At 51.1% G+C, this 12,858-nt stretch overlaps 1 long non-coding RNA gene across 1 annotated transcript; it reads right to left on the bottom strand.

The window, feature by feature from the left end:
• Positions 1-1,547: 1,547 nt before the first annotated feature.
• On the bottom strand, positions 1,548-11,058 carry LOC144761195 (uncharacterized). The gene is made up of 2 exons (XR_013595621.1): positions 10,885-11,058; positions 1,548-3,924 (listed from the first exon to the last, which is right to left on the bottom strand). It is a non-coding gene; the product is annotated as an uncharacterized LOC144761195 (long non-coding RNA).
• Positions 11,059-12,858: the final 1,800 nt, after the last annotated feature.

Here is a 12,858-nt window from a genome sequence, read left to right as displayed (position 1 = left end):
GAACTGTGTTTCCATTCACCCAAATAAAATCCCAAAAATTAGTTCTGTTAATTACTCTTTTACTCTTACATTTGACCTTCATTAAATGGATTGGTTTATCTAGTGATCGAATTCTGTTTAAAACTAAAATAAATAGTTTTCTTTTTACTTCGAAAGCCTTTTCAACAATGGATTCAATATGCTTCTTCTTTTTATAAAATAGTGTTCTTTTTCTATATCTTTTCATATTTTTCAGGAAATTAAGAACAACTATATTGTAAAAAATGTATTTATGTTTGTCTTTGTACTGATTTTGGCTTCTTTTATTATATCTTTTGCATGTACATTTTCTTCTTTTCCTATTGTTGATTTTCTTTTGTCTTGTCGAATCATTGTCATTAGTTTGCACATTTTGCACACTTTTTGTAGGCTTTGAACGTTTTTTTGATGAATTCAATGGTTGTCTTACAGGATAATTGTCCTTTTTCTGTCCTTTTCTCTTTCTTGATTTTTCAGGCATGATAACTTTATGTTAATGAGGATAAACAATATCTGTAAAAAATAAACATAAATAAATGTATTTTAATAAACTTATAAATTATACTTTTCTATTACTATACAAATGCATTCTATATAAAAAACATTTAACCACTTTCTTTTGTAATCACTAATTGTAATTCAAAGTGTAAAGATAACTGTATAGGTGATTACACGTCTGCATATGTAATGGACAAGGGTTTGTACCAGTGTGAATGATTAGTACATGGTGCTGAAAGGGTCACTATGGGATTGCAAGAATAGTGACAGGGTGTTTTCTGGAGTGTATGGATACTGACTGGGGAACTGTATGCCTAAAACTCAAGTGTAAATGTGGTTAGAGCACCACATGCTTAGTGCATAGGACTTTAAAGAAATCCATGTCCTAAGGCCTGGCTTCCTGCATGAGTAGATGGATAGTGACTACATGATTAGAGTAGTAGAAGGAGAGACCCTGGTTTAATTTATAATTGGTTGAGTTTTGCTTTAGTGAATTGATAAGTACATGGTGCTGAACGGGTTACTACAGGAGCGCAAGGGCAGTAACAGGGTGTTTGAAGCAGTGTATGTAAACTGACTGGGGAATTGTAGGCATGAAACACAAGTGTGTAGGTGGTTAGAGGGGTACAAGCATTGTGCATAGGAATTTTTACCAGTCCAAGTGCTAAGATCCTGCATCACTGCATGAGTACTTATGTACTGATTCAAACATTACAGTACTACAAGGAGAGACACTGGGTGAATTTATAATTGGTTGAGTTTTACTTTAGTGAATAGATTAGTACATGGTGCTGAAAAGGTCACTACAGGAGTACAAGGGCAGTAACAGGGTGTTTGCAGCAGTGTATGGCTACTGACTTGGGGATTGAAGGCCTGAAACAGAAGCGTAAAGGTGGTTATAGCACTACATGCTTAGTGCATAGTACTTTAAAGCAGTCCATGTCCTAATGTGGTATTGGGTTTCAACAGACCTACATACTCTGCAAAAACTCTCAATACCTTAGAATAGAAGTTGGCACGGAAACTGGAAATGCAAAAGGCAAGTTTATTAAGACCCCATGGGGTGGTGGTACAATCCTACAGCACCCTTCGGCAATGCAAGGAGTATCACCCCGAACATTGAATACGTGGCTTCTTTTATACAGTTTACAGGAATTTGAAAAATAGGCGGTACACACTTTACACAATTTTAGGTACATATAAGGGCATTTTTGGAACACAGCCAACTAGTGGGAGGAGTTTAGTACCACTGGTCAGTTTGGAGAACATTCCTAAGCAGTGACCGATCATTAACCTTGAAAGCCTGAATACGCATGTACAGGTTTGACCATTACTAAAAATAGCCGGTTGCTGGGCAGACCAAATGGTCAGCGGGAGAGAGAAAGGACAAAATGGCATGCTGACCACGAGGCAGCGCATTCACTCAAAATGGAAGCCAGGAATACAAAATGGCCTCCGGAATATAGTCAAGCTAACAGTGAAAAGTTTGTGTAGCTGAAGCAAATGCTAACCCAATCGCTGTCAAACTACGACAGATGGCCCTTTTAGCATTTGGCTGAAGCTACCTCATATCTGAAGTAATCAGGGTGCTCATCATCAATATTAATTAGCATTATGTTAGTTATTTCGTTGCTGATCATTTGTTCATTTTTGGCAATAGCTCATTTGGACGGAATCCAAGCAGTGATACATATGGAGCATAGTGTAGGGCCACATTGGAGACATAGGCAAAGGAAGAAGAGTATTCCAATAAAAATACAAAGAATATTCAATAGTTTCCAACCCCAGGTACTAAGCAAAGTCCAGAACCAATTGGAAAATGTCCATGTACCATTTTTGGGGTGGATTTCAGCAGCGATCTTGCGTAACTCTGAGATAGCATCATATACAGAAGGCGAATTATCAGGAACATATACACAACAACTACTACCGATGATGCGACATGCACCCCCAAGATCAGCCAATACTATATCTAGAACCATTCGGTTCTGAAGCGTCACAATTCTGGTAATTTGAAGCTCCTCAGTTAAGTTCCCTAAAGCGGAGGCAGTTTGATTAGCAACAGCCTCCACAACACGTGTTAGCCGTCTTATTTTTCTTCTGTTTAGGGCTGCACCTACAAATGAAAACAGGCCTAAATTGAAGTCAACATATTGCTGCAGAGCAGTATCTGTTTGGTCGACATCATAAATACCTAATGTCCTTAAAACTCTATTCAATATAAAGTCGTGGTATAGCACAAAATCATTATGGTACATTGGCGGGGCGATAAACACAGGGGGTAATACAAAAGATATGTAGCAGGTTCCTAACCACCCAGTCGGTAGGCGGTGGTAGCCCTTATTTCCACAAATAAAATAAGTGTTATGTGATGCTACAAAAACAATATTATTTGATGTGTCAAACGCTAGATTAGAAGTACATTCACTTTTCCCTACCGGAATAGTACCTTTATTTCTTACACAAAGATCAGCTTTTGCTTCAATAACTGTAATCACAAATAAATTGGACATGTTCACAGTTCTTTGATTAGTAAAAATACAGGGTGAAGATACATTGTCCGGTCGATTTTCTTCCCACTCAAGTTTAGTTCCTCCTGCTTGTGGGTAACCATCTTTATCATTATGACATACTTTATTAAGTCGGAAAAGAAGTCCACCTTTTGTTGGCCATCTCAAGGTGAAGAGGAGAGTGTACCAGGCATTGCAGGGACCATTATGAGAGAATGGAAGAGGAATAAGTGGAGTTCCTCCTTTCTTTTGATGTCCAGGCAACATTCCACATACCCAACAGTTTGTAGTATTTGTCATATTGTGAGTGTGGTATAGAATTTGGATGAAACTGTTATTCAAATAAGTTTGCCTATGTCTTTCTTCATGATAAGGCAAGGTAAAATGAAAATGCTCAGATGGAACTGGAGTGGTAGGCAGCAAATATTTTCTCGCCGGGGCCATTCGTTCTACGATCCAAGCTATTATTGCTATTGCCACTGTTATGGAAACAAAAATCACAGCACCAAGAAGTTTCTTATTTCTCATCGTATTAGGCGCCATAGTCTCAAAAAAGAATAATCAAAATAAAGCTAAAAATAAAAATGAGTGCTGAGCCCCGAGGTAGCCGCTGGTTTCTTCTCAGAGATTCAAGACGGGTGTCTCTACACTGGGCAGAACTGATCCCCCCCCTTGATATTCTCAGCTTCCATTTTTACAAAACAACTGCCTTTCTCAATCGCAGATTGTACTTCGCTGCACCAGAAACAGTGTGGTCCGGGAAGGCTTCCTCAGATTCACTGGGGGTAGTGGCTGGGCTCTTCTCTGCATCCAAAATATCCCGATAATCAGACAGCACAGCACAGCAGGGTTCACCAGATCCGGAGAGACACGGCGACAATGAGTAGAATGCACCCACCTGTTGGACAGGCCACCTGAAGGGCAGCTCTCCCCCGGCCCAACCAGGCCCGAACCAGCCACGCAAGTACCACACACCACCATTGCACGTCCACCGTCCCCGCAGGGACCCCTACACTCGAACCTGTTGACCGCGTAGGCCGACCCACTACCGGCCTGCGCGCCCATCCTGGGCGCCATCTTGGACACTCCACCACGAGGCCGCCTGGCCCCCGATCGACCTCAACCCTGGGCCTGGCCAGGCCTCAGACATTCCGGCACCAACATCCACCCAGGAGGTGAGCGGGCTACTTGGTCAGTCAATGGGAGCAAGAGGTGTCGATGGCTCTCCCCCGCCAAGTACCGCTCGCCCATCCCCTCCCCGGGCGCTGGCTCCACCCCCCTGCTGGGTGTCTGAACCCCCTCATCCCGGACCTCCCGACCTCCAAGTGCGAGGGTCCGGACATCAAAGCACACCAGCCCTATAACTGGGGCAGCTCCAGAGCAGGACGGGAGTTGTATCTTGGAGTCGAGAGACGCAAAGAAGAACTCATCCTTGACGGACTACTGGCGCTGCCGTAGCTCTGTCTTGTGCACCCTCGTCTTGCCTGCTGGCGCTGCCGCGGCTTTGGGAACCACCCTATCCTTCATCGTCGTCGGGACCTGCTGCCGTGGCCGCGGACCGTTTGTAACCACCACCTTCATCGGGACCTGCTGGCTCTGCCGCGGACCGTCGTCTTCCTTCATCCATCTCGGGACCTGCTGGCTCCGCCGCGGCCCGTTCATCTACACCACCGAGCTCGAGGATTGAGAGCTATTTCCATCTCATTGGTAACAAGACTGTCCCGCTACCCTTTTCCCAAACAGAGACCAGAATAGAGGGGACCCCTGAGTCCAGACCTCCTTGTACCATTCTACCGTACTTGAAGAATTCCCTATAAAGTATCGTTGAACTTTATCCTTGTGTGGTGTCCGTCTGTGGGGGGGAAGTTACTTGTCTGTACGATTCGCTGGAGACGGCTCTCCCCGGAGACCTCTCCCCTTTTCCTCGGCCGACCCTCCCGGTCCGTCTAACATTGGTGGCCAGCGACGGGATCCGAATCACCGCATAAACCGTACAGAGAGTAGCTCACCCCACGGCGAATCACGATGTCAACTAAAGACAGCGGATCAACGGAGAAATTCCAGATGGAGAAATTGGACGAGTACAGCCATCGTGAACTTAAACAGTTCTGTATCGAATTAGGTATCGCTACCACCGGACTAAATACCAAAGATGACTTTAAGCAGGCCCTGGAATCTTGGGCAGAAACCGGGGCTGCCGGAACCCCCGATCAAGACATCGCAGCACAAACCCCCATGGCCCCTGAAGAACGAAGAACGGGTCTCTCGCCAGACGAGATCCAGGAACGAGAAAGAACCCGACTACACGAGCTGGAAATGGCCCGGCTCAAAATGGACGTTGAACTAAAGTTGGCCGAACAGAAAATCAACTTAGAGCACCTGCGTCTCCGAGAAGAAAGAGAGGAGAAACAGAGACAAAGGGAGCTCGAGGAAAAGAAACTGGCATATGAACATGAGCGGAAATTAGCTGAAATCGACCTACGCAAACAGAGTAAAGAAGCAGGGGTGCCCGAGCAACCCCACACTCCAGGGGCAACAGAGAAGAAGGTACACATCCCCAAGGATGTCGTTCGAGAATACTTCCGAGAGGACGACATCCAGCAATGGTTTAAGGCCTATGAAATCGCTATGACTGCACACCGGATCGATAGAAGCGATTGGGGGGCCGGTCTGTGGGGGAGATTCCTCAATGAGGGCCGCGACGCCCTGCTGCAACTCCCGGACCACCAGATGACCTCCTATGACCATATGAAAGCTGCACTCCTCACCCGCTATGGCCTCACACCCGAGATGTACCGTCAGAGGTTCCGAGACTGCACCCGCATCCCAGGTACAACTTGGGTGGACTATGTCAATTACTTTAGCCGAGCCTTCGAGGGCTGGATCAAAGGAAGCAAGGTCACAACCTACGAACAACTGTTCAATCTTATGGTATGGGAGCATCTGTCGAACAATTGCTTCATTGAACTTCGCCAGCACCTCCTCGACAGCAAGTTAACGGATCCCCGGCAGCTCGCAGCCGAAGCAGACCGGTGGGAGATCACCAGAGTGAGTCGAAATGGGTCCTCCGAACAGAACCGGAACAACAATGGTCAGCACCGTCCCCGAGGAGGTGGAGGCCAAGGACGCGGAAGAAGCAACGCTCCGGTCACCCCCACTACCAGCCCCACACCCCCGGCCAACCGGGGCAGCACCCCAGCGCGACCGGGACATCGAGCCAATGTTACCTGCCATCGATGCCAACGAGTCGGACACTATGCAAACGACCCAAACTGCCCCCAGTACCAGAGCCCAAGACCCCGCCAAGTAGCCGCTGCTGCTCTGGGGGAGGAACAGATCTCAGAGGAACAAGAAGAATATGAACAGGAACACCAAGAATGGGAGCCAGCCGCCATGGCTCTCGCCTGCCTAGGGGGGAGAGACATGGTCCCGCGGGTCCCCCTACCCGCTAATACCCAGAAGTACAGCCAATGGGTGGGCATCAATGGACGCCGGGCTGAAGCCCTTCGTGACACTGGGGCCAGTGTAACAGCCGTCCGCTGTCACCTGGTGACCCCCGAACAATACTTACCAAACATTCTCTGCCCTGTACGTTCAGCCGATAACTCAGAAAGTCTGTGTCGGATGGCCTGCGTCCCCTTCGAATGGGGAGGGGTCTCCGGCATGTTGAAGGTGACGGTCCGAGATGATGCCCCCGTAGACTGCCTCCTGGGTAATGACCTGGAAAGCTCTCCATGGGCAGCAGTCGAACGAAAAGAGCACCTGGGGATGCTGGGCGTCCCGGACTGGGCGTGCGTCACCACCCGGTCCATGACCGCCCGTGCCAACACCCGCCCAGAGGAACTCGAATGGCCGGCGCCACCGCCTCCGGTCGCCCCCGCCGAAACCACCGACCGTGACGTCCCCCCCGAACCAGCTCAACCTCCAGACCTCGCTAACCTCGACCAGTGGCCTCAAGAGGGGGGGCCCACGCAAGAACAATTTCGCCAAGAACAAAAGACCTGTCCCTCCCTCGAGGGACTCCGCCAGCAAGCGCTAGCCCAAAGCGCAGGAGATACCTCCGGAACTCACTGGGTCTACTGGGACAATGATCTGCTGTACAGTGAGCAAAGAATCGCGGAGCTGGGGGCCAGCCGAGTCCTAGTGGTACCCCTCCGTTTTAGAGACTTTCTGCTAAACCTGGCCCACGATGTCCCCCTGGCAGGACACTTGGGTCAAGACAAAACCTATAGCCGCCTGGTGACCCACTTCTTCTGGCCCAAAATGAGGGACAATGTACACCAGCATTGCCGATCTTGCCCCACGTGCCAAGCCAGTGGGAAGAGCGGCCGCAAACTGAAAGCCCCCCTGCAACCTTTTCCCGTGGTCACCACCCCGTTCGAGAGGGTCGGAATCGATATCGTAGGGCCCCTGGACCCGCGCACAAAACAAGGCCATCGATTCATCCTGGTGCTAGTGGACCACGCCACCCGCTACCCGGAGGCTGTTCCCCTGCGGACTGTGACAGCCCCGGTAGTCGGCCGGGCTCTGATGGGGATCTTCTCCCGGGTGGGCTTCCCCCGGGAGGTCGTCAGTGACAGAGGCACGAACTTTATTTCGAAATATATGAAATCTCTCTGGCAACAGTGCGGGGTTACCTACCGGTTCACGACCCCCTATCACCCTCAAGGAAACGGCCTCGTTGAGCGGTTCAACCGCACGCTCAAAGGGATGATCGGGGGGTTGGAAGAGCCCCTCCGTCGCCAGTGGGATGTGCTGCTGCCGTGCCTCCTCTTCGCATATCGAGAGGTTCCCCAGAAGTCCCTGGGCTTCAGCCCATTTGAACTGCTATATGGACACCCCGTGCGCGGGCCGCTCAGCCTAGTTAAGGAAGGCTGGGAGATGCCCCCTCTAAAGAACCCACCAGATGTTTTCCGCTACCTCCTAACACTCCGCAACCAGACCCGGCGATTCCGAGAACTAGCAAAAGCCAACCTAGAGGCCAGTCAAGAGGACATGAAAAGGTGGTATGACCGGAATGCCTCCTCCATCGAATTTGAACCTGGGCAACAGGTATGGGTGATGTCCCCCACCGAACCCTGCGCCCTACAAGACAAGTGGACAGGGCCCTTCAAAGTGGTCGAGCGCAAGGGTCCGGCTACCTATCTCATCGACTTGGAATCTTCCCGGAACCCCCTCCGGGTCCTCCACGCTAACAGACTGAAACCGCACTTTGTACGGACAGAACTCAGCCTCCTGATGGCCACAGACAATGGGGCTGAAGAGGACTCCGAGCCCCTCCCGGACCTCCTACGAACGCGGGAGAAAGACGGTTCCGTAGATGGGGTCCGACTCTCAGAGGCCCTCACCCGAGAGCAACACCAGGAGTGCCAAGTTCTCCTGTCACAATTCGCCAGCCTGTTCTCCCTCACCCCAGGTGTCACTTCCTGGTGTACGCACGATGTGGACACGGGGGACAGCCCCCCTATCCGCCACCGGGCCTACCGCGTGCCAGATCGGGTACGGGCCTGCATCCAGGAGGAAGTAGCCAAAATGCTCACGCTCGGGGTCATCGAGCCCTCAGACAGCCCCTGGGCCAGCCCTGTAGTACTGGTCCCCAAAGCAGCTGCCCCCGGCACCACACCAGAACTCCGGTTCTGCGTCGACTACCGGGGCTTGAATGCGGTCACCAGGACAGACGCACATCCCATCCCCCGGGCAGATGAACTAATCGACCGCATGGGAGCTGCCCGCTACCTCAGTATCTTCGACCTGACGGCGGGCTACTGGCAAATCGGCCTCACACCCCGGGCACAAGAACGTTCTGCCTTTTCCACTCCCGATGGCCATTACCATTTCACAGTCATGCCCTTCGGCATGAAGAATGCCCCAGCAACATTCCAACGGCTCGTCAATCAGGTCCTGGCGGGGCTCGAAGGATTCAGCGCCGCCTACCTAGACGACATCGCTGTATACAGCAACCAGTGGTCCGAGCACCTCCACCACCTCCGAGCAGTGCTGCACGCCCTTCAGCAAGCTGGCCTCACGATCAAGGCCAGCAAATGTCAAATTGGGCAAGGGTCTGTAACCTAACTCGGGCACCAGGTGGGAAGCGGCCTGGTGGCCCCTCTGCAGCTAAAAATTGCCGCCATCCAGTCCTGGCAGCCCCCCATTACCCAGACCGAGGTACGAGCCTTCCTGGGCCTCACGGGCTATTACCGAAGGTTCGTGAAAGACTATGGTACTATCGTGAGGCCCCTCACAGAGCTCACGTCAAAAAACCAGCCCCAGAAAGTCAACTGGACCCCAGAGTGTCAAGCTGCATTTGAACAATTGAAAGCCGCCATGTGCTCCGCCCCTGTGCTCCAGGCCCCCGACTACAGCCGGGAGTTCATCGTCCAGACGGATGCCTCCGACCATGGCATTGGGGCAGTCCTGTCTCAAGTGAACACCGAAGGCCGTGATCAGCCGGTGGCCTTCATCAGCCGGCGACTCCTACCACGGGAACAACGCTGGAGCACCATAGAGAGGGAGGCCTTCGCGGTGGTATGGGCCCTCAAGAAGCTCCGGCCCTACCTTTTTGGCACACCCTTTCGGGTACAGACCGACCACCGACCCCTGCAGTGGCTGATGCAGATGCGGGGGGAAAACCCGAAGTTACTACGCTGGTCCATCTCCCTACAAGGGATGGACTTCACAGTTGAACATCGGCCTGGGCCAGATCACGCCAACGCAGATGGCCTGTCCCGGTTCTTCCGCCTCGACGAGAAGAGTCCCCAAGAGAATGGGTAACTCTCCCCGCCTTCAGCTGGGGGGGACGCATGTTGGACAGGCCACCTGAAGGGCCGCTCTCCCCCGGCCCAACCAGGCCCGAACCAGCCACGCAAGTACCACACACCACCATTGCACGTCCACCGTCCCCGCAGGGACCCCTACACTCGAACCTGTTGACCGCGTAGGCCGACCCACTACCGGCCTGCGCGCCCATCCTGGGCGCCATCTTGGACACTCCACCACGAGGCCGCCTGGCCCCCGATCGACCTCAACCCTGGGCCTGGCCAGGCCTCAGACATTCCGGCACCAACATCCACCCAGGAGGTGAGCGGGCTACTTGGTCAGTCAATGGGAGCAAGAGGTGTCGATGGCTCTCCCCCGCCAAGTACCGCTCGCCCATCGCCTCCCCGGGCGCTGGCTCCACCCCCCTGCTGGGTGTCTGAACCCCCTCATCCCGGACCTCCCGACCTCCAAGTGCGAGGGTCCGGACATCAAAGCACACCAGCCCTATAACTGGGGCAGCTCCAGAGCAGGACGGGAGTTGTATCTTGGAGTCGAGAGACGCAAAGAAGAACTCATCCTTGACGGACTACTGGCGCTGCCGTAGCTCTGTCTTGTGCACCCTCGTCTTGCCTGCTGGCGCTGCCGCGGCTTTGGGAACCACCCTATCCTTCATCGTCGTCGGGACCTGCTGGCGTGGCCGCGGACCGTTTGTAACCACCACCTTCATCGGGACCTGCTGGCTCTGCCGCGGACCGTCGTCTTCCTTCATCCATCTCGGGACCTGCTGGCTCCGCCGCGGCCCGTTCATCTACACCACCGAGCTCGAGGATTGAGAGCTATTTCCATCTCATTGGTAACAAGACTGTCCCGCTACCCTTTTCCCAAACAGAGACCAGAATAGAGGGGACCCCTGAGTCCAGACCTCCTTGTACCATTCTACCGTACTTGAAGAATTCCCTATAAAGTATCGTTGAACTTTATCCTTGTGTGGTGTCCGTCTGTGGGGGGGAAGTTACTTGTCTGTACGATTCGCTGGAGACGGCTCTCCCCGGAGACCTCTCCCCTTTTCCTCGGCCGACCCTCCCGGTCCGTCTAACACCACCGCTTCCTGTTCGTAACTCGCACTGCTGTTCGGGTTTGCGAGTAACACTTGCTCAGGACCACGCCATCTTGGCTCTAGGCTGCTGGACCTCTCAAATGCTCGGACCATCACGTGGTCCCCAGGTCGGAGATCATGAGCCTCTCCGATAGAGTTATCTGGGAGCGCTTCTCGAACCTGTTGATGAATAGAAAGTAAATCATTTGTTAATCATGCCAAATAACCATTCATCATTATACAAGGCACATCATGTACTAAGCGAGGCTTAGGAACTCCCCAAATATTCATAGGCCTTCCAAACACCACTTCATAGGGTGTGAGGCCAGATCGGGAGTGTGGTACTGATCTAATAGATAGTAATGCTAAGGGCAAGGCATCCGGCCATTTCAAAGACGTGGATGCCACGATCTTTACTAGCTTCAACTTCAAAATAGCATTATATCTCTCCACCAAACCTGCTGACTGCGGATGAAACACAGCATGGAATTTTTGTTTTATCCCCAATCCTTTCAGGACATACTCCACGATCTTCCCGACAAAATGGGGACCGTTGTTATTCCACAAAAATTTACAACCACCAAATCTCGGGAAGTACTCCTTGAGTAACACCTTAGCTGTTGTCAACACTGTATTGTCCTTTGTGGGGTAGGCCTCAATCCATTTACTGAAGGCACACACCACCACTAAGACATACCTGAGATTATTACAGCGTTCAAGCTGGATGTAATCCATCTGTAGTACTTCAAATGGTGCAGTCGGTGGAGCGAACCCTCCTTTAGGAGTATAAGTCCCTTTGGCAGGATTGTACTATAAGCATATCAAGCAGGTCTGCACTACTCTCTTAGCCGTGCTGGCAATCTCAGGATGCTCCCAAACTCGTGTAAGCAATTTGGTAATTGCAAGAGCTCCAAAATGTGCCAGCCCATGTGTCATTTGAACCATTGCTTGCAAATAGGCGGCAGGCAATTTCCATCTCTCCATATCTTTGCTACGCCAACAGCCCTCATCATCCAAAACTCCCTCTGTTGCCCAACTTGCAAGTACTGCTTTAGAAGCTGATTTCTGTATATCTAATATTTCCTCTCTGGCGTCATGCCATCGCTCAACCTGTGATTTCACCACATACATGGGAGAGACATTCTTTAACATTGCAGTCTCTCGCGCTGTATGGTCTGCAAAGGCATTTCCTTGTCCTATTTTATCTGTCACCTTTTTATGTGCACTGCATTTGACTATCGCTACTTTCTTTGGACATAATAGTGCATTCAGGAAATCGTGTACTAACTCTCCATGCATATTTTGCACCCCATGCGAAGTCAGAAACCCTCGTTCCTTCCAGAGTAGGCCAAAATCATGCACTACTCCAAAAGCATAACGACTATCAGTGTAAATATTCACACATAATCCACCACTTAGCTCACATGCTTTCATTAGAGATATCAGTTCAGCTGCTTGGGCTGATTTTTGTGGTATGCGAGCTGTCTCTACCACTGTCTTAAGTGTCGTAATTGCATAGGCTGTGGAAGACGACCATCTGGCAGCTTTAAACATGATCCATCAACCCACAGTTCCCCATCTACATCTGGAAGTCCACCATAAGCGTGGAAGGGTATACTCAGACATGAGTCCCTTGCTCACTGCTCCATCAGGATTCAAGCAAGCTGGGCCGACGACGCCTGGAATGGCAGAAACCGGTCCCCGGAAGCTTGTCTCCTTTCTGGTAAAGAATTGGCTTGGTAGTTTGGTCTGCCCTGTTCCCATGATGCACTGGGCCAGGGACAGACTAATTTGCATATAGCCAGGTTCTGAGCTGGGATGGGGCAGTGAGCTAAATAACGGTGATGGATCAAGCCCTGATCTTTGGACTGGGTAAGAGTGGTCTGCTTAATTCAGACACTCTGTTCATCACCACCCCCTTTTTTGAATCATTTTGTCCACCATAAGCGTGGAAGGGAATACTCAGACATGAGTCCCTTG

This window comes from Lissotriton helveticus, chromosome 6, assembly GCF_964261635.1.
Source record: "Lissotriton helveticus chromosome 6, aLisHel1.1, whole genome shotgun sequence".
Taxonomy (NCBI): domain Eukaryota; kingdom Metazoa; phylum Chordata; class Amphibia; order Caudata; family Salamandridae; genus Lissotriton; species Lissotriton helveticus.
This window is presented reverse-complemented; position numbering and strand designations above follow the sequence as displayed.